Genomic DNA, 20,846 nt, shown 5'->3' on the forward strand with positions numbered 1-20,846 from the left:
AAGTTATGAAGAGTGTAAATCCAAAAGTTCTCATCATAAGGGAAACTTTTTTTTAATTGTATCCATATGAGAAGATGGCTGTTAATGGAACCCCTTATGGTCATCATTTCACAGTATCTATAAACCAAGCCATCATGCTGTGTGCTTTAAGCTTATACAGTGCTGTACATCAATTATTTCTCAATAAAACCGGAGGAAAAAAAGACCTGAAACTGGTGCAATTGAGATGTAAAACCTTAATAAATTGTCCCCTTAATTACTTCCTTTAAAGCACTTCAGTGAATTTGTTAGATTTTTCTCAAGTGTAGCAGAGATTAACATTAATTTCTTATGTTTCACTGCTACTCTTGATGCCTAGAAACAGTCCATCTTTATCATAAAGACTTAAAGCCAAAAATTCCTAAAGAGGCAGTATGGTCCAGGAATTGAGGACTCTGAAATCAGATGGGCGACCTGGAATCCCGGGTCGGCTACTTCCCCACTGTGTGACCTTGGGCTTCAGGGTCCTCTCCGGCAACATACAATGTTTGTAGAGCTTCACAAAATGTAACGAGCTTCTAATAGTGTTTCACCCTGTTGCCGGGGAAGTAGGAGAGAAATGATAAGGGGAAAGGAGGCAAGGCTGAGGGGCGAGGGCAGTGAGAGAAAGCTAAAAAAGGTAAGGTAGAAGAAATCTCCAATATAAAATGGCTATTTTTTTGTTTTGTGTTGTTTTCTAAGAAGAGACATATAGGTGTGCTCACATAGCTTTGAAACACCTTAGCACTCATCAGCAAAAGGTGGAAACTCATGCTGAAGCAGAGTGACCTACATCCTAGCCATTTGCCTGGGCATCCCTTTGGTCAGATTGAGCCCTGTTGGAACAAAGGATCTCGTGGACAGGACTGGGGCAAACTTAACCTGGCTGTTTGCACTGGATTGCCCAAATGTGTAATTACTCACCGGCGCTTGCTAAGGAATCCATTCAGGGTTTTTGGCCCAGAAGGGATTACATTTACTATTTGGAGGCATCTTTTTCAGGCAACCTGTCCAGGCTTTTGTGACAGTTCTTAGTTTGACATGTAGCAGTTGAACCTACTGGTTAACTCATTAGACATCTGTAATTTAGGAGCTCATCTTCTCAAAAGAAAAAGAACCCTTAATCATGTCCTAGTTCTTTCTTCTAAGAATGACCATAACTGGGAGTTTAATATCAATGGACTAATTGGAGGGTTGAAAAAAATACGTTTTGGAAAGACAGTGATAACTTAAGAATTGTCTTTAGATGAAGGTTTCCTTTTTAAAACCTGAACTGAGCTTTATCGAAACAATAACTGAACTTTGAAATAAGAGCGAACTGCCAGGTTAGAAGCTCCAGGAGGGCAGGGATGTGTCTGTGTTGTTTATGACTCTAACCTTTGGGCCTCGGTTAGTACCCAGGTCATAGACACGCAATAAATGCCGAATGAATGAGTACAATATTTATAGTATTGTGGCTGTCCCTTCGAGTAATAATAAGCCAAAGGGGGATAGAAGATGTCTGTAAGCCAAAACTGAAGTCCTTATGCTTGAAATGTCATCACGTCTTTCTGGTCAGAAATTACTTCGTCTGTTGCAATTAAGAGAGAATTGTGATGTAAAGGAAACAAAGTGAGATGTTCTATTCATATTGTGTTTGACATCTGCATTAAGTTTGGAGTAAAAATTCCCCAACTCCTATTGTGTTGAAATTGTCAGATGTTTCTTAGTGGTATTGTTCATTCCAATTTGAAGTGAAATTAGGTTGCTGCCATAGCGTACACATATGTTTTACGTTATTAAAATGGCATGCCTTCTGGGCATCGCTGGGTACTCCAAAAGCTTGCAAGGTTTCTCTTGATGCTGTGCCCTATTGCTATTGCAGAGTCTGATAACCAGATTGGGCTTATTCCCTCCCTGATATTCTTTTGATCATTTCACAATACATCAAGTTCATGCACAAACTAACTGGCTCAGTTCTCTAGTCTTCTCCGATTACGTCTAAAAGTTTAGACATTAAAAAAAAAAATGGTGAAAATCCTTTCCCTTCGCCGCCCTCCCCTCCCTTTCTTTCCCTAAAAATGTTTTTTTTTATTTCATGAAACTAGTAATAATATTAATCATTAATTAATTGTACTGATACTATTGTACTGATACTGTTAGGGGATGTGTGTGCCGTTGTTTCGAACCAAGCTTGTAGATAGAGCAAGTGGTCAAGAGAGGTGACAACTGATGGTAGCTGAAGTTGCTTCTTAGAATAATTAAGTACTACACTGGCGATTATATTAATGCTGAAATTTCTTATTAAATGTATTTTGTGTGTGTGCATGTTGTTGCTTGTTTGTTCCCTTACAGTCTTCTTGGGATGTGAGAAACACATATGCTTAGGAAACAGAGCCTCCTTTTCTCCTGTTGGTATGGAAGACATATGCAGAAGGAATGAAGGGATGTGTTTTCTCTTGCCAGGGCTCTGTGAGAAATAACACTGGTAGAGAAAAAGACGCACAGAGAAGTAAAAGCTTATGACACTTTCTCCTGGAAGATTAAGCTTACCTTCTTCAGTGTTTCCCCTGCCTCAGAGAGGCACATTTGGAATGACCAAAGCAGAGTGCCCAGCTTCTCTGCTCAGAGTTAGCCAGCCTTTCGATCTCCATCTTCCTCTTTCCAGTGTGAGGGGAACATTGCATGACCATTTCTGACTTGTCCTGCCATTAGCACACTCAGCCTAGATGAATAATTCCTAGTTGAGGGGGGTGGGGAATTTTGGCATTCACAGAGAACCAAGTTGATATCTGATGTGTCCACTGGAGAAAAGGGAGAAAGAATTATTCTTTGGGACTCTGAAAATGTAAACACAAATAGAAAATTAAAGCTGAAGAATCCACTTGGAGTCAATAAAAAGTGCTAAACTCTCCATTTGTCATGTGACTTATTCTTGGCATTCAAGAAGCCAGAGGCTTTTGTGGTCTAATCTGGAAAGAGTCACTGACTCGCTGCGTCACCTTGGCCAATTGGTTGATCTCCTTGTGCCATAGTGCTCAGTCCAGCTGCTGGATGGGATGAAAAAGCAAGACCTCACTGAAACCAGATGCTGCCTCTCTGAAAAGCTTTCAGCAATAAATAATATCGTATATACTTTGTTCCTGGCAGCAAGTACTGAACTGTTATAACCCTCTGTTTTCACTTGCTTCTAAATTTCTGGAAATTTCTCCTTTGGGCTTGAATTTTTCCATGCTTGTCCTCAGCCCAAAGCTTTTTGGAAAGTTTGACCAGAATTTCACTTAGCTATTTTTCCTGAATGATGGGAGAACAAGGGCACTGCATTGTTTTTTTCTCATAAAATAAATTTCAATTTTTCCTGGTCTACCTCAGAAAAATAGCTGAGCTGCTATATTTAAAGCATTTAGTAAAGGAATCATGGTACAGTAAAGAATGCCTGCAGAAGACGATTTTAGGTTGCTTGGTATATTCTGTCTTTAAACAAGACCACACACAATCAAGACACATAAAAAGTTTGAGTTTAATTTTAAAGATGGGCAAAATGGAAGATTCCAAATATTTTCTCAGTAACCCATCCCTGGTTACCAGAGGCAACTTGAGCTACCATCAGTTGTCATCTCTCTTGACCACTTGCTCTATGTTTACAGGCCTGGTTCCTAAAAAGACTTCATGATTATGGCATTGACTTTTGAATAAACTTGACCATGTCTTTCAGGTAGCCTTCAAAGAACGCTTCTCTGATCATCATCCTTTCATAGCACTTATAATTACATACATGCGTGATATCTTCAATATGTTTCCCTACCATACCAATAGCTCCATTAGGGCAGGACCATCTGTTTTACTCACCATTGTCTCTACAGCACTTAGCTTACTGCTGAACATACAGTAGAACCCATTGCTGATTGAATAAAATGGCCTTGGGTACAGTTGTTCTTGCTGGAATTTGTTCATAGATTTGCCCACTCAGACATGCATGCATACATTCAACAAGCAACATTATCTACTTTGTGCCAAAGCATTACTGGGAATCCATCTGTACTATGTCAGCACAGAAGTTCGTAAGGATTTATTACATATACAGCAAAACAAAAACAATTACATTATTTGGATACCATTACTGTACCTATAATTGGAATATTGGACTAAAAAAGCCAAAGCCAACCCCAGGGAATTTATCATTTATTGAACATCCCTATGTGCCTGGCACTGTATTCGGTACTTCAGAGAACAATCAGTAAGACCGTCTCTGACAGGAAGTCACTTACAGGTTAACAATGGCAAGACAATACTAAAATAACTATTATACAAGGGAGAACATAATAAAGAGTCAAAAGCAAGAGAGAGATTACTGTACCACAAGAGATCTTGTGATCTTATGCAAATCTCCTGACGAATCAAGAAAAGTGTTTCCTTTTTGGTCAGAGGTCCCAGGAAATAAGCAGTTATGGTTCCTTTCAAAGCCACATCCTACACTTCTCAGTCCTACTAGCCTTGCATGCTCTCTCTGTTGCCTTCAACCATGAGAAACTGGTCAAATATATCAGTACTGGAAAACAAACTGGAATGAAGCTCAAGCTCTTGACATGAAGGTTCTTAGGGTTGTTGTTGTGTCCAGAAGACCCTAAGACCTCTTCGTGTTTTACAGGCATGGGTATGTTTTTGTCTGTAGGTTTCCTTGTTTTGCCCCAGGTTTGAAGAACATGTTACAGTGACATAAGCGTGCACAATTATAGGTGATTGAATTGAGGACTAAGCTCCAGCCACACTGATTTTCCTTCTGTTACCTCATCCACCAGGCTATTCCCTTGCCTGGAATGCTTTGTGCTCAGATTTTGGCATAGCTGACTCCTCTTGTCATCCAATCTCAACTCAACTGAAAGATCTTCTGTGGTCCCAGTTAGATGAGTAAGTCCCCCACCCCCATTTCCATCACCCTGTTATGCTTTCTTTATAGCATTTATTCCGTCTAATAGTTCTTTTCTCGCTTACTTGTTTATTTCTTATTGTCAATTTTCTTTCACTAGAATGTCACTTCCATGAAATAGGAGACCTTTATCACTGACTTGGAGGGCCCTGGAAATTGTGTAGCATATGATAGGCACTCCCACATGTTTATTGAATGATAAATTGAATGTGTGAGTGGCTAGGTGCTGAGGGAAATGGCCTGCAGTCCTATTGCGCTCTTTGCCTGAAGAAAACTTCTTGCAAGAATATCAGGTGCCTTTGCCTTAGCTTGAGGTGCCTTTGCCTTAGCTCCAGCCCATACCTCTCTACATGTGCAACAGTGGGCACTAGGAACACACATATTGATGTTTTTCAATTAAAGGATGGCATCTTGGATACAGGTTCCCTTTAGGCTGTAATGTTGTTGAGGCCAGTGTCTCTCAAGATTTAATTCATGTTTCTTAACCTAAGCCTTTCACACAACTGATATACCAGGTGTGATTTAGAATTTTGCTTCAGGTTTATAAAGCTATTTATGCTGTATATCTTCTCTGAAACTTTTCCAGCACATTTTAAAAGCTCTACAGTTTTGCTTGCTAATGATTTTCATCTGCCAGAGAGCTTGTCTAGTTAAAAAGCAGATCACTGAAGACACTTTTGGCACATATATTTCATATTACTTAAGTTAATTTTGTTTTAATTTTGTTTTGTTTTGTTTTGCTTTGCTGGGAAAACCTGTAATAAAGGAAGAGAAAAAACTGACTTCTCTTTTTAAAAGTGAAGATGTTACTTGGGCAGAGAGTTGTAGTTACATAAAATGTACTTCTCTAATTCTTAACTGAATCAAAAATGGGACAAGCAGATAATTTTTGGAAATAGTTTGGGTTGAAAGGTTTTGGCATATTCATGGGTTCTCTCAGCTGCTCAAAAGTAATTTTGAAAGTCTTATTTGCATTCTCCAAATTAAAGATTTTGGCCAAAAGGAAAGACTAAAGTCATGGTTTTTCTCAGGTTGACTTGTTGGGTGTTAGGAATTTGTAAGCAGGATTTTGAAGGGAGATCATAGATGGGACCTTTGTACAAAGTCATTGGGCCAAAATAAACACTCCATTGTTCCATAGTTTTGTATTGAAAATAGGAAAACATCCCTATAATTACTCTATTAAGGGGACACAGATTACCAGATTTATAAGAAAAGGCCAGTGGTTGATTGAGCCACTTTTTGTGTGAAGGGTGGTGCACAGTAACTGCCAAATTTCTGTCAACACAAGAAAAAAACACCCATATATCAAAAAAAATTTTTTTCTCATGTATTATGTAAGAAATTTATGCATGCTAGTACTTAGCAGAAGAAACTTTCTGTTTTCAGCAATCTGTTGAACAATCTTGATCAAAGGCATTTCCTATTTGAAGCTTAAAAGTGACAATGTAAATACAGATAAATTCAGTCTTAGCATCTTTTTACCACGTTTTCATCCTGGCAATAATATTAACTATGGTGATCAAAATAAAACTGCTAAATATAAAAACATTTTTCTCAGGGAACATCTAGGTGGCCCAGTTGTTTAAGCGTCCAGTTTAGTTCAGGTCTTGATCTTGCACTTCATGAGTCTGAGCCCCGTGTAGGGCTCTGTGCTGACAGCTCAGAGCCTGGAGCCTGCTTCAGACTCTGTGTCTCCTTCTCTCTCTGTCCTTCCCCTGCTCGCGCTTTGTCTGTCTCTCTCAAGAATAAATAAACATTTAAAAAAATTTTTTCTTTGATCTTGAAGTAACAAGTCAAAAAAAAAAAAAGAAACCCCACCCACTACTCATCCTACAAAAGAAATTGGTGTCTAATTATCACTCTTTTCTGCTGCCAAGGTGGGTTGTCATTGCGGCTGCTGGCTGGGCAACTTTTCTCACAAGGTTATTTGTCCCTTCAGAGGAAAGAGGATCAAAACCCAAAGATGTGCCTCCTTGTAGTGAGATTGGCTCTGTTTTCGTTCAACCAAGCCTCCTTTACTGGAGGAGAAAAATAACATTTTATCAGGGCTCATAACTTTCTGGACATTATGCAAGATAATGGAGGAGGCAGAGATGAGGTCTTGCTTCCAAATGTCATATCTCTTTCCCTTTGGGCACTGAGGAATGAAGGGGCAGAACTGAAAAGCTCTAGATCATTTTTAAGTAGATTTTTTTTTGTGACCCACATGATCACATTTATCAGGCACCTTTTCCAATATGAAGCAGTGTCAGTTTAACAGCAAATATATTCAGTAAGTCTCTCCTGTCCAAAGGACATTGATAGTTTGGTAAAGAGAAGACAGCGTACATCTCACTGTCATAGACAGGCTGTGGTAACCTGAGTGAGCTCAGGTGACAAAGAAAATACATTGGAACTACAGAGCAAGAAAAATTCCTCCTGATTTGGTAGCTGAGGACAACTTTCATGACAGGCAGGGTAGGCCTGGAAAGCTTGGTGGATCTTACAAGATGAAAAGAGCTAAAGTGTGGAGAGAAATAGCTGGGTATGCCAAGTAGTATTGAACATTATCAACTAAGAGTTTGAGCCAGTCCATACAGCAAAGTTAAAGAAGATGAGTATAGAGGGGAATATAGCTTAAAAATAGACCAGGACAGGGGCGCCTGGGTGGCTCAGTTGGTTAAGCGGCCGACTTCAGCTCAGGTCACGATCTCGCGGTCCGTGAGTTCGAGCCCCGCGTCGGGCTCTGGGCTGATGGCTCAGAACCTGGAGCCTGCTTCTGATTCTGTGTCTCCCTCTCTCTCTGCCCCTCCCCCGTTCATGCTCTGTCTCTCTCTGTCTCAAAAATAAATAAAACGTTAAAAAAAAAAATTAAAAAAAAAAATAGACCAGGACAAGTTGTTTGGGGCCTTGATTGTCAGCAAGGACTCAGGGTCCTTAGGGAAGTCATTAAAGAATATTAAACAAGAAAATTTCATGTTTGGAGATAGACTTTGAATTCCTGGCGGAAAATTAAATGATGAATTGGAGACAGAAGAGTTGGACAACAGGGACTGTGTGGTAATCATCCCCAAAATGAACAAAGGGAATAGATCCACTTTTGTATGTGATTACAGTAAGACCTCTTCACAGATTAGTGTATTTCAAAGGAGTAGTATCTGTTTAGAGCACAAATTAAGTGGAACAATTCGGTGGAGTTTCATTGTAATGGGATTTAGTTTGGTGATCCAGCTGTGGAATTAGGAACAATATCTCATGATATGCAGATCACAGTGAGCTGATAAACCCTGTAGGACATGTATATTCAAGTGTATACATCAGTACACATTTCTCTTTACTTGTTAAAATTCTGGCCATCTTCTTACTATCTGCAACGCTGAAGATTGGAAGGCTGTGTGTCTTTGCCGACAGTTAAGGCAGCTCATTCCCTACAACTACAAGATGTCTGAGTCCTGAAGGTGAATCTGTCTAGCAAGTTTTGAATTTGACAGCCTTCATGAGAGTGAGTGTTCCACACTGTGTTTAACTGAAGCCCGTGTCACAGACACTGCCTAATTCATGGTAGGTCACTCAGTTCCTGCTCCATTTGAGGTCTCAGCTGGTTTTAGATCCATAGTGGAAATACCCCCCTTGCCTAAGCTGAGTTAATGAAGTACATTCACTCTTGTCATCCCTTCATCTTTGAGATATAAGATCTATGATTTTTTTTTGGTTCTATGATTTAAAAACATCCCATTATTAACTAAAAATGGAGCCAAACTTCATTCTCAGGACCAAAAGAAAAGTGAACAAATGGAGGGACTCTTCAGCCCACCTTCCCTATGACGCGCGCGCCCCCCTTCCTCACCTGCAACAAGTTAAATGTAACATTAGCACTAAACAGGCTACAACTTACAACACAATTAAAATTGTGATCAAAGAGGAGAAATTGTCATGTGGATGTTCAGTTTTAGAAATGATAATGAGGAAGACTCAGACAGTCAAACATTTGTGAATTAGTGGGGGCACTTACCTCTGAAATGACTGACATGGAAGGAAATGTCCACACTGTCTTAGAGAATAACAGATGTTGCCAGTTTAGTTGAAGGGGCAAGACAGAGCCATGATGGAACTCAGAGTGGCACATACAGTGTTATCTATTGCATACTTTGCCTTTTTGCTGTAAAGCGGGGACCACATTGGAACATGAAAAATAAAATCTTTTCAGACTGGGAAATAATTAGATGTCAAATCACAGACTTTTAAATTTTCTAAATACTGATGCAACTCAGTTGCTCAGTTGGGGCTCTAGAAATGACTACCAGTGCCCAATCTTTTATTAACATATAAGGAGTGCCTGTTTTGCACAAGCTCTGTCATATTCAGAGATAGATTGTTGGCACAAACTAAGTCGGTCACCTATCCTCTTGGCTTTTCGTCTCTTTTAATGAGAGGAATAGCTGGAGTGTTTTCTAGGGAAGCAGTTGAAGCTGCTGGTCAACTCTATGGGAAATGTTTGTGAAGGATACTATTATATGACATGCAGAATAAATATATAAGGAAAATACTTCTGCATACATGAAGTATAAAAGGAAGCCTATTCGGAATATCTTTTTTTAAGAGTAAAATCCTTTTATTTAAGCCACTGATTCTCTTTCTAAGGAATTCTCAGTAGGAGCTTCTGAGTTTCTTCTCAGTGGTTCCTGTGACAAGAAAAGAAGATGAATCATGGCCTTTCTCCAGATACTTTCTGCCATCATTTGAGACCATGAATGTGGCATTCTGGTGCTTTTGCACTCAGGAACTGACATAACCACAGATGTGTGAAGCTCACTCTGGATCATTACGCTACAGGGCTTCTGCCTGTGCTGTCATTTTATTGTTACTGTATTATTAATTATGATGGCTCTCAACCAACTGAAACACGCTATAGTCTGTAAAATGTTTCGGTTCTTGTTTTAATAAGTGTTTGCTGGAAGGTTCCACGGTGGTCTACTTGAGTAAGATGAACCAGCTTTGGCGTACCCATTTGTTGTGACTCACGTGACTAAGTAAGATCCCCAGGTCCAGCTTACCTAGGGCTTGTGCATGTGTTTGTGACTTCCAGGGATGGAGATTGAGAACCATTTGTTAATCATTGTGCCCCAAATCAGTTTTTCACTGGAGTGAAGTGCTTAAATTGACTTTTTTGAAGCTAGTAAAAAAATATGCTTTTTTTTTTTTTTTTTTTTTTTGCACTAATCAGACACGGCTGGCACCAGAACTCTGGGAAGCCTTGTGACAGGACCTAGCCTGTGCAATCTCACATGTGATTTGCCGTTCTTCCTGGAAGGTCCACTCTGTGGCTTTTCTCTGGAATCTATGAAGAAAATGTTCCTCAGCCTAGCCTAGAAACAGGTATTGAGAAAGCTCCCCTTCCTTGTCATATAACACTGTGTCTGGGGAGGGCCAACTGCTGAGCCATGAGGGTGGGTAGGGTGCATATGAGGGTGACAGTCATGGATTCAGTGACTGGAACTCACCTGAGTAACCATTCCAACCCTCCTCTGTCAGTGTTGTCCAGGAGTGGGTGCCCTACACAAACTCCTCTTTATCAGAACCTCTTTTTATCTTTCTATCTGCATAAATTTGTGCGGGCTTGTTATTTTTGACCCTGGGCAGGGATATAGATTTAGAGCTCTCTAATACTCTTATTTTTTTTAATATACTCAGGACCCTAAAATAAGTGTCCATGTACCTGCCACCCAGATGAATACATCAAAAGTAAATATTTTTCCCATGTGTGCTGCCTAGCTTCTATTTGTAAAGAAACAAAGTACACAGGTGAATTTGAGGTTCCCTGTTTTGCCTTTCTCAGCATCACCCTACTCTCTGCTACCCCGGAACAACTGCCATGTGTTGACCTTTGTACAGTCCTGTTTTTATACATTTAAATTTTGCTACATATATAAAACATGATTATTGTATGCATGAAATACAAATTATTTGTGTATTGTAAAATACTCCTGGGATGCCTGGATGGCTCAGCCAGTTAAGCGTCTGACTCTTGATTTCAGCTCGGGTCATGATCTCACAGTCATGAGATTGAGCCCCATGTCAGGCTGTGCACTGGGCATTGAGACTGCTTGGGCTTCTCTCTCTCCCTCTCTGTCTCATGCACATGTATTTGCACACTTTCTCTCTCAAAAAAATAAATAAATAAAAATTTCATATATTTCGCTTTATTATTTCTTAAATATTTATTTTTAGGAGAGCGCAAGTGGGGGGAGGGACAGAGAGAGGGGGACAGAGGATCTGAAGCAGGCTCTGCACTGACAGGCAGATAGCAGTGAGCCCGATGTGGAGCTTAAACTCACGAACCAGGAGATCATGACCTGAGCCAAAGTCTGACACTCAACTGACTGAGTTGAGCACCCAGGTACCCCCATATATTTTACTTCAAATATGGACTGTGGTATTCTGGCAATCACTACTTTTACTATCAAACATTCTGTTTTCAGAATTTATGTTTTTATATTCCCCTTGTTCATTCTTTTAAAAATTTCTGTATATTACTCCATCTCATGAAAATATCACAACTTATCCATTCCCATACTACTGAAAATTTAAAATGATTCAATTGTTTTACAAAAATAAGTTGTACTGAAATAAATGTCCTTAGACATTTCCTTTAGGATACATGTAATAGAGTTTTTCTGGAGTATATATCAGTGGGCTTACCACATCATAGGATATGTGCATTTTCGTGTTTCGTAGACACTAACAAATTGCTCTCCATAGTGCTCTCTTACCAATTTACACTCCCACCGGGTCCTTGCTCACACTTATTATCAGACGTAATTATGTGTGGGTTGGTAGATATGAATCAGTATCTCATTGTTTTAATTTTCATTACTCTGATTATTCGTAAAATTGAACATCATTTTTATAGGGCCATTAGGATTTCCTCCTCTGAATTATCTATTTCTACTCTTTGTTTACTCTTTTATTGTCTGTTCTCTTTATTGATTTACAAAAACGTGTAAATGTGTATGATCCTAATGTATATGTATTTTAATATATGTGTTTATATTTCATACATATGACTCATACTTTTTCATATACTGAAAAATATATTGTTGAAACTTTTGCCTCCTGTCTGTTGATGGCATTTTAATTTTTTTCATGACCTCTTTTAACACAATTTTAAAATTTTGATAAAGTTAAATTTCTTTTATTATTTTGCATTTTGTGCCTTGCTTAAGCAATCACTTTCTCCTCCATGATTATATTTAAATCCCTCCTGTACTCTAAGTTGCTTTAATTTATTTCTCAAAGTTTTGTTTTACATGTGTAGACATTGAATTTACATGGAGCTAATTTGTATATGTGGTATAAAGCATGGATCTATTTTTATTCCATATGAAAAACCAGTTGTCTCAATACCATTTACTGAGCTCTATTCTTTCTCCATTATTTGCAGTGCCTTTTCTGTTGTGTTCTAAGATCATATATATGCTTTAAATGTTTCTAGGCTTTTTTTCCCTGTTGATCTCAACTTTCCTATCCTTATAAGGTACCATGCCATGTAAATAGTATGCCTTTATAATAGGCATTTTTTTCTTGTGCCACATAATTGTGAGAATGCTTGAAAAGTTTCATTTTAAGTATGCTGTTAGGTACAGGTTTTTGGGTGACATATTTTTGTTAGATTCAGAAAACTCTGGATTTCTAGTTTATTAAGAGTTTATCATAAATGTTAAATTATAAACACTGGTTTTCTGCATGGTAGAATAACCATTTGATTACCTCTTTAAAATTATTAATGCAGTAGATTATATTGCTAAATCTTTCTGATATTGAACTGTCCTTGCATTCCTGGTCTAAATGTTACTTGTACAGGATGTTTCTATTGTATTATCTTTTGGGGCTTTTTTCCCCCACAATGTCTTGAAGCATATTTTGGCAGACTTGGTTTTTTTTAGGTATTGACTTAAATAATCACTCTTCAGAAATGTTTCCTTGCAAAGCTAAAAATGCAAAGGTTTTTCTTTCATTTTTTTCAAATACATATAGTTATTACCTGGCAATAATGATTCTCATTTCTGCCTACTGAGAAAAAACATCCACAGAACATGAGTCTATAACATCTATTCCTAAACTATGTGAGGCCTGCCACTTTCCCAAGACCATGATTATGCTCACCTTCTCTTTCCCTTCTTAGAGCCTGGGTGGGGTGTGACCTTCTCAGTCTTCCCTGATGTGGGTCCCCTAACAACTGTGCTGATTCTTAAGGCAGCAGAAGCCTGCGACAGCCATATCATCAGTGCTGACCTTACACCCCATGCACCCCTCAGCTGGGCCGCTCACTCCCACATCAAGCAACATTAGTGTTCCCATTTCACACAGATTATCTATCCTTCTCCCAAACAAAGTAGAAAATCTAACACATTTTAATTGTTCTTTGAGATAAACTCACCTATTTTCCTCATCTAAAATTTTCTTTCACCGTTTTTGATCAGTAGAAAATGTGGCCTGTATTGTTTTTACAAACAATATTTGTTTGAGTTGGCTATCATGTTTTACCTTTGTTTTTCCTCACCATTTAGTCATCTAACAAATCCTTATTGTATGTCTTCTATTGGCCTGCTGTGGTTATAGGTGCTTGGAAATATAGCAGTGAACAGAACAGATAAAATCCCTTAACTCATATAATTGACATTCTAGTAAGAGGAGATAAATAAAAATCAGAAAACAAATAAAGATAAGTGCTATGGAGAAGAATAAGATATAAGAGTTATTATTAATCTGGGTTTTCAGGGAAGAGCTCAAAGATGAAATGATATTTTAATGGCTATTTGATGAAAATCTGGAAGAAAAATATCCCAGAGGGAATAGCATATACTGCATGGGGTCTTCAAGAAACATCAAAGAGTCCAGTGTGGTTGGAGCAGAATGGGCAGGAAAAGTGTGGTAGATGAAGGCAGAGATAGTGATTAATGGTGGGGGGAGAGGGTCAAAGGAGACCAAGTAAGACTTTTAGACCACTGTAAGCACTTTGGCATTTACTCTAAGTGAGATGGGATGCCATCTGAGGGTCTTGAACAAAAAAACTGACATGTTCTTGTTTTAGCAAGATCTTGATGGGTGACTTATATATTTGGGGATAAGGGTTTTCAAGACCAGAAGCATGTAGACTAATTAAGAAATGTTTATAATAATCCAGATAAGAAATATTGGTGACTTGGGTGAGGGAGATAAAGAAAGAAAGAAATTATCACATTCTGGATATAATTTGAAGATATATCTAAGAGAATTAGTTGATGGATTGGTTTTCAAGGTATGACTGAAAGGCCTGAGAATCTGAAAGGATTAAGGTGATATTTAATGAAATGACCAACACTGTGGAATGAAAAGGTTAAGAGGGTAAAATCAAAAGTTTGTTTATAGATTTATAAATTTGAGATTCCTATCAAGCACCCAAGGGGATTATTAGTCAATTGGATGTATAAGCCTATAGTTCAAGGAAGAGTTTTGAATTAAAGTTATATATTTGGAGAACATAATCATATAGATGATATTAATGACATATTACAAATGAAATCACCTAGGAATAAGTGTAGGTAGATAAGAGTGGATGATAAGGACTAAGGGTATTCCAGTGTCACATGGCTGGGAAATGAAGATGACACAACAAAGTAGACCAAGATGAAGTATCCAGTGAGGTAGTAGAATAAATGGAGAATAGTGTCGAAATACCAAATTATGATAGTGTTTCAAAGAGTGATCCGTTATGTTGGATGTTAATAAATCAAATGAGATGATTAAGAACTAACCACTAGATTTAGCAATGTAGAGGTCATTAGTGGCAAGGACAAATCTATGTCATTGGAGTGGTGGAGGTTAAGGCCTAACTTTAATGAGTTTAGGAAGGTGGACAAAGAGGAATTGAGAATAAGAGTCTAATGTAATTCCTTTGAGAAGTTTGGCTTTAAATGGGGGGCAGAGAAATGGGTCAACAAATATGGGTATAATAACTGGAATAGTTGGGATAGAACATTTTAAAAAAGACTTTCAGTATATTTTTAAAATGATTGATGTCTTCTTGGAAAAATAGTTCTTTTAATAATTATTTAAATTAGAATCTTTAGGTAGAAAACTGTTTTCATATTCCCTCCACCACCTGCTCACCACAAGACTTAGTGACAGTTTAGCTAGGTATCAAATGCTAAATAGATGGTTATTTCTCTGACACTTAAAGGTTTTCATTTGTGTTTTGACATTTGTTGTTCCTGAGGAAAAATCTTCTACTGGTATGTTTGAATTCATTAGTGGATAATCGGCCTCTTACTTGAAGTCCCTTGTTTTTCTTTATCATGATGCCCTATTGTGAATTTACTTTTTATTTATAATCCTCGGTGAGTATTGTGGGTTTTTAATCTGAAAACTCATTCCATTCTTTTAATTTTATAAAATTAATAATAACCTTTTCCAAAAATGATTCTTGCAGTTGAATTAAATTCTCTCCTGGAACTCCCACCATATGTGGGTTGGAGCTCCTCAATATGCCTTCCATGGCTTGTAATTGCTCTTTAACATTTTCCAGTACTACTGTCTTAGTTATAAATAAACAAACAAACAAACAAACCTACCTACCATTGCAGTAGTTGGCACAGAGGAGGAAGTTCAAAGTGTAAACTTGCAGTGCCATGTTGGCCAGCACAAAGGTTCATGTGAAGAAACTATCTTATTCTCCTCCCTTCTCCTCTCCATTTGTCTTCATCTGTTCTGGCTCTGTAACAGAAATACCATAGACTGAGTGGCTTATACACAACAGAAATTTATTTCTTGCAATTCTGGAGGCTGAGAAGTCTAAGACCAAGGTGCTGGCAGATGCCATGTTTGGTGAAGACCTACTTCCTGGGTCATAGACAGCTGTTTTCACTATATCCCCAGATGGTGGAAGAGTACAGGGAGTTCTCTGGGACCACTTTTATAAGGGCACTAATCACCTAATCACCTCCTAAGAGGCCCCACCTCCAAATATCACATTGAGGATAAAGTTTCAATATATGAATTGGAGCAGGAGGTATGAACATTTAGCCTTATAGCACCATTTTATTTGTGTAAGTAGGCCAGCAAACAAAGCCAGGTTTGGCCCACTAGACTGACCCTACAGTATAATAGGCTGTGACTCATAGTTAGAAAAACAAGAATATGAGGGAATATTAATTAGTGCAGCCATTAAATTTTATATTCAGTTTTTGTATTTTGGGGTGGTGGTGGTTGGGCAGGAGGGTATTATGCTTTTTTAGCCAGCAAGGAAGAGGATGCTGCCATATAATTCCATGTAATTGGGATTTACTATAATGACATCCGATCTCTGCTGCTGTGCATAGCCATTCTCATGTATCTCTCTCTAGGTACATCTTGGGTCCTTCATGGATTCTTTTATAATGTCTTCAAGCTCCCTATCCTCTTACTTGAAACTTCTCTAAGCTTATAGAATTTTCTTGGGTCACCCAAAATTTAATGTCAAGTAATTACTATTGGACAGCAGTTGGTATTAGGACTTAATTCTCAATCTAATCAGTTCATATTAGCTGAGTCAGGTTGATTTCATTGGAATCAACAAAGAATTGCTAAAAGCTGCGTTTCCTAGATAAAGTGGCAATCTAATTGCAGGTACTGAAGAGACACTAATGTTAGATGGAAGAAGAAAAAACACGAGACAGCTTTTTGTATAGGGTCTGTTTTCAGCTTTCTTTAGAAATTTTATTGGAAAGAGAATGACAGAAAGGGAATTCATAATTTGTTTTAGATTGTATTAATACTTACCAAACTTCTACATAAGTATTGTGCATTTATTATCAGAAAAATAAAATAAAGATTGGCTTCAGGAAAGCAATCATTTTGCAAACCAGCATCACATACTCCTACTCTTGATTTAGCTCATCTCCTTGGTACAAATATGAAGCATCTGTGAATAAAATGCTGTTTGAAGCAGAGAGCCTCATGCTTGTCCCACTGGCACCATTTCAAAATACATTGCTCAGTATACAGTTTGGTTTTAGGAAGCTGGGTGCCCAAACCTGGAAAAATATAACCCACAACACTAATAGGACAGGCTCCTTTTCCTAATTTCCTATACTTCCCTACACTTCTTTGTATAACCAGTGTTTATTAACTGTTTTTACTAACTTGAGGTTTGGAAACTTGGTTTGGGATAGGGTGGGATAGATTGTCCCATTTTCTTATTAGACCAAAATATTTCTATCTGACTATGGTGGTCATTTCTGTGGCCTTAATAATTCCCCCAATAAAACAATTCACAGGTTCTAAAGTAAAAAATACTTCTGGTTGTAGCACACTAATAGGATTCATAACTCTTGTAAAAAAAATAAAGGACTCAAAAAAAAGCCCTGTCACATTATACATTCAGGTACATTTTCTTTCTTTAAAAAAGAAAAGAAAAGAAAGAAAAAAAATAGGTATTAAGGATAAAATTTCAGCCTATGTTTTTGTGCAAGTCCTGTGTAATTACTCTTTCCAACTACCCGTACAGTTGCGCCTAAAAAATTAGGTGAAAATGACCTTCTTCTTTAAAGGATAAGCTAGAAAGGTCTATGCTGGCTGGTCAAAAAATCATTGGCCCCTCGGTCCTTTGCCAGTGTTCAAACCCACATTTTCTGTGATTCTTCTGCAGAGTGACTTCCAGAAGTGTTCCCCAGATCTAGGTAGCTCTTATCCATGTGTTTGGTGACCAAGCACATCAACATCCAAGCCAACGGGAGTGGAGAAGGGGAAGTAGAGGAGATGTTCATTTCCCTGAAAGATGCACTTGCCACTTCTGCTCACATCCTCCTACCTAGTACTGAGTCACATGACACAGTTTGCTGCAAGGTTGGCTGGGAAATGTCTTCTTGCACTGGATTCCATTACTAGTTGAAAGTAGAGTGAGTGACTATTAAGCACAACTGGTAAATATGAGACCACCTTAATGGATTGTGGTATGAGTACTGTGGAGAAGGAAAGTCATTTGAATGTCTTATTCAGAAGGGTGTCATAATCATAATTGTGTTTCAAAACATAATTTTTCTGTAAAAAATGGATTGGAGGGAGTCTTACTGGATGTTAAGAGGGCATTCCTGAAGTCCAAGTGAGACAGAGTGGCTGGGACTTGGTGATAGCAACACAGAGGATAAGGGCACGAAACGAATTCAAGATGCTGAAGAGGTGATGTTGACAGAGGAAATGGGGACAGAGGAGGTAGAGAAGATGGCCAGGTAACTCCTGTGTTTCTGGCTTGTGCTACAAATACTGCAGGAACACCAAGTTGAGGGAGGAAGTGTTTCTGGACCCCTGAATTCAACTTCAGAAATGTGCTTTAGAGACCTCCGTCAGGAAGGCTGCCTCTACACATCCAAAATATGAGTTTGTAATAAATTAACCTCCAATTCACAATTAATGAGACTCCTATGTAGTCATTGTTAATTAACCTAGTCAAGTGAATGCTCCCCTGTGAGGTTTTCTTATATTATAGGACTTTGTGTGGATGATGTCATAGAATGGTTTCTTGCATACAAACTTAGGAAAGCCAAGTAGGCAGAAAGGAGTTTTCACCAACAACAGGTCTTGCTAATTCCGGCTGTGGTCACAAATCATGAGCAGTCTTCTCGTATTAATAGTATGGACGGGAGTGTTGATCATACGCAGGAATGTTAGTAACATAGCCTTGCATTTATAACAACTCAGCCCGCACTCGGTGATGGAAATCATCATGACTGTTCCAACCATGTGAGGAACAACAAGAAAGATGGTGAAACTCCAGAGCTAGAAAGCAGTTATTTTGTCTCTTGTGCCGCTTGTGGACCTAATTCACTAAATGTTGAGTGTGTAGCACCTTTTGCTGACTTGTGATTTTTTTCATAGACCTACTTCTCTTTATTACAAGTTAATTCAAAAGAGAAACCCGCGTAATCTCAGTACTATGTCCTCCTGCCAGTCAACCCAAATATCCTATTAGTGGGATAATATCCAGTTAATATGTAGGTAGTACTAATAATTTTCTAGTCCACTACTTTGCATCGTTGATACTATGGTTAAACATTTAACAGTTAAGTGTGTTAAGATTTCCAATGGACACTAATGCTTTGGAAGTCATTCATTTATCCTTCATTTAACAAGTATTCAAAGTGTTACACTCTGGGCACTTGGTATACATCAGTGAAACACCAGTGAATATAGCAGATGGACACCTCTGCCCTCTGAGAGCTTTCATTTTTGCGCTCCTTAGACCACAGGATTAGAGTTAGTTACGCCTATCACTGTCGTCAGCCTGTCCAGCTCATACTCTTTGTTGAATTTTAACACTTGGCTGCCTTCTCCTCTGGCCTGGCTGGCTCTACTGTGATGTTGTGATGGGTCTCACGAGGATCCAGCCCAGGCCTGGCCTTCACTTCAGTTGGCAGAACCCAAAGACGTTCTGGGCAAAGGTCGGGGGGTGGGGGAGGTTGTTATATGAGGCAATGGTCGTGTGCTTTCATCTACTCTTCTGGTACCAGAGGCGCGCGCGCGCGTGTGTGTGTGTGTGTGTGTGTGTGTGTGTGTGTGTGTGTGTGTGCGCGCGCGCTGCGCGCGCTGCGCGCGCGCACGCATGTGAGGGGGGGCGGGGCTCACGAGAGGGAATATAATTGATTGGGGAAGATTTTGTGCCGTATATAAGTGAAAGCAGCAAGTCCGAGAAGCTAGTGATTAAGACATGCCAAGCAGTGACCAAGAAATTCACCATATTCCACCTTCATGCCTCCTCTTTCTGACAGATTTTAACCAAGTTTGTATAATATGGTCTGCTTGCACACATGACTGAATGAAAAAGGGCATCTAAAAACCTCTTGCGGTAAAGCCCAGAGGAAAACCTATGAAAATCCGGCTTCTACTTCAGGAATGTCTGCCGGACTATTTGTTAGCGTGCCGTTCTTTTTAACTTTGATTAAGAGGCTGAGAGTCAGGTCTCTTTTTTTTTTTTTTTTGGTGTAAATCTCTAATGGCTCAGCCAGTTGCTTTCTTTCTTCTCCCACCTCACTCTTTCCCCAACTGCCCTAATTTCCCTTGCTCCCTCTTTCCTCTACTTCTTCAACCTTCTCCTTTCTACTCTAAACAAAACCCCCTTTCCTTGTGCTGGAGTTCATAAAATATTATCAGAAAAAACAGATTTTTTTGCGTATCAGAAATGCATGTTTATTTTTTATCTGAAAATGACTTAAATTTTTAGAGAAATGATTTTATTATATAAATTGGATTTTGTTTTTACACAGAATATAAAGATTGAAACCAATGGTGTAGTGCTTCTACACATAAATTAGGTCAAGTGACTTCACATATTAAAAAGAGGTAAGAGAAATATTCTGGTTAATCAGATTCAAGAAGCAAACAGGACACAAAAACTGTGCAGATAAGACCCAGTCAGTAACTTTAGTTAGGACACTGCAGATATACTGGAGTAACACGTTTGTGGGGCTATAGCATGTACCACATTAAAACGGCAAGGAAAAGCTAGAAAGGCTTGACTGAGGGATTTTCCTTAAGCAAATTAACTTCTTGTCAACTGCCAGAACAAAAAACAAAACAAAACAAAACAAAACAGAACATATGAATGTTAGTCTACTGAAGGCATACTCCTTAGCTGAACATGTGAGATATAATTTGGGTTTCCAAACTTTGTTCTTTGAATGAAAGGCTAGTTTTCTGATTATTTAAGGGGCTCATACATTTTGAGAACGTCAATAGAGATTATAATTTGCGTTCAAGAAACACTTCATAGTTTTGATTCTGGTCCATGTGTGTTTTTCATTTTCTTCTAGGTTTTCTGAAGTCTTAGAAAAGGTCAACACTTTTTTGGGTATATATTTATATTTATATGGTTAGCATACAGTGTTATATTAGTGTCATGTGTACAATATAATGATTGAACATTTCTATA

General features: G+C 38.5%; 1 protein-coding gene across 5 annotated transcripts in view; it reads left to right on the forward strand.

Annotated features, from left to right (window-relative positions):
- GHR (growth hormone receptor) overlaps positions 1-20,846 on the forward strand; it is a 269,897-nt gene that overhangs the window by 89,317 nt on the left and 159,734 nt on the right. Inside the window, exon 2 of one of the 5 annotated variants that reach the window (XM_019464275.2) lies at positions 10,131-10,282. The exons of the other annotated variants lie outside the window; for them this stretch is intronic. The gene's annotated coding sequence lies outside the window, so the exon portion shown is untranslated. The remainder of the gene's footprint in view (positions 1-10,130; positions 10,283-20,846) is intronic. 5 annotated transcript variants of the gene reach the window in all.

The sequence above is a fragment of the Panthera pardus genome, unplaced genomic scaffold (assembly GCF_024362965.1).
Source record: "Panthera pardus isolate Hobbes unplaced genomic scaffold, ASM2436296v1 HiC_scaffold_2, whole genome shotgun sequence".
NCBI classification, from domain to species: domain Eukaryota; kingdom Metazoa; phylum Chordata; class Mammalia; order Carnivora; family Felidae; genus Panthera; species Panthera pardus.